The 1,852-nt window shown below is 42.6% G+C and overlaps 1 pseudogene across 1 annotated transcript; it reads right to left on the bottom strand.

Moving 5' to 3' along the window:
- On the bottom strand, positions 1–519 carry LOC110330340 (annotated as a pseudogene). The gene has a single exon (XR_002380957.2). The product of XR_002380957.2 is annotated as a heat shock protein HSP 90-beta pseudogene (transcript).
- Between the last annotated feature and the right edge of the window lie 1,333 nt (positions 520–1,852).

Below are 1,852 nucleotides of genomic sequence, written 5' to 3'. Positions count from 1 at the left end.
ATCGTTGTGCTTCATTATCACAACCACTTTCTCTGCCACTAGATAAGCAGAGTAGAACCCAACACCAAACTGCCCAATCATGGAGATGTCTGCACCAGCCTGCAGAGCCTCCATGAACGCCTTCGTGCCAGACTTAGCAATGGTTCCCAAGTTGTTAATGAGGTCAGCCTTGGTCATGCCAATGCCGGTGTCCACCAAAGTCAGTGTGCGCTCCTGAGGGTTGGGGATGATGTCAATTTTCAGCTCTTTCCCACTGTCCAACTTGGAGGGGTCCGTCAGGCTCTCATACCAAATCTTGTCCAGGGCATCTGAAGCATTAGAGATTAACTCTTGGAGGAAAATCTCCTTGTTGGAATAGAAAGTGTTGATGATGAGGGACATGAGCTGGGCAATTTCTGCCTGAAAGGCAAAGGTCTCCACCTCCTCCTCTCCATGGTGCACTTCCTCAGGCATCTTGACGGGAAAGCCGAGTAGTAGTACAGAGCAGGGTGGTGGGCCCGGACCATGTCCGACTCGCATGGCAAGCCAAGGCTGCGCGGGGGTGACTCCCATATTTCTTTTTAATTGTATGACTTTTCCCCTCTTCTTAGCTTCAAGCATGAAGTAACTTGAGACTGCCTTACCTCAGCTCCTCTCGGTATAACATTAGTTTTGGACACCTGATACATTACCTACTGCAAACTTTCTTTAAAACAAAAATATCATTTTACTTTTTTTGTGTGTGTGAAAAATTGTCTCCCCCCCCCCACCCTGTCTTGGAGCCTTCTCTAATCTTTCATTATTTACTTTGCCACTCAAGATCATTTCTTGTAGAAGTGAGAAAGATTCCAATAAAATTCTGGGAAAGCTATGTCAGCAAGATAGGATCAGGGAAATGAAAACACTGTATCTCAAGTCACCACATTTTTCCCATCTCTACACTAGGGTGAGGCCTCCAGTCAGTGAACAAGAATATCATAGTGTCACGGCCGTGGTGACTTTTCCTTGTCCCTCAGGATTAGCAAGCAGGGCATATTAATGCGTTTCTCTAGTAGCAACAGGAATAGCAGCTGAAGGCGGAGATACTGTCCACATTCTCTATGCAGGAAGCTTAAAGGGTTTGCAATTGAAAAGAAAGCCAAGTGGTGTTTGTGACATAAATTATGGTTTTGGTTATTTACAGCAGAAAACAATTTGTAAAACATTTATTTAGATAATAGAGCTGGGACTAGAGAGAAGGCCCAGTGGCTACAAGATCCGGCTGATTCCCAGAAGACTCGTCGACTCACAATTGTCTATAACTCTAGGTTCAGTGGATCTGATGCCCTCTTCTGGCAAAATGCCCATACACATAAAATAGGAAGTTCCACTAGCTTATATGAGCTTTTGGTGCATAGACTCCTGGTATTACTTGCTTGCTTATCCACTTCTAAAGGAAGAAATGAGAAGTTTCGTTAGTCATTAAACAAAGCTTCAGTTACTGATTTTCTGCTAAATTCTCTTCCCTTAATTATCAGAAATGAAAGGGAATGGGGTTATGCTGGGTTGCGTTGTGTTAGTAGCAACATATCTACAGAACTGCATAGCCTGTACAATGTGGTGAAGGCAAGGGTAGATGTTGGAGGAACAGTCGTGGTGGTGGTCTCCAGAAGTCAGTATTGGAAGCTAAAAAGGTTTGCAGGAGAGTTCTGTGAGTTCAAGGTCAGCCTATATGACATGGTTTTACCATGTCCAAAAAAAAAGTATGCTTCATTTTAGTTTTGAGTAATTCTGCCAATTTTTACTTCAAAAAGACTCTAGGTAAATAGATACTTTTTTCTTACATTACATATTATTTTTGTTATCTTTTTTGTTCTGGTTTGGTTTTTTTTTT

Source organism: Mus pahari, chromosome 13, assembly GCF_900095145.1.
Source record: "Mus pahari chromosome 13, PAHARI_EIJ_v1.1, whole genome shotgun sequence".
NCBI lineage: Eukaryota > Metazoa > Chordata > Mammalia > Rodentia > Muridae > Mus > Mus pahari.
This window is presented reverse-complemented; position numbering and strand designations above follow the sequence as displayed.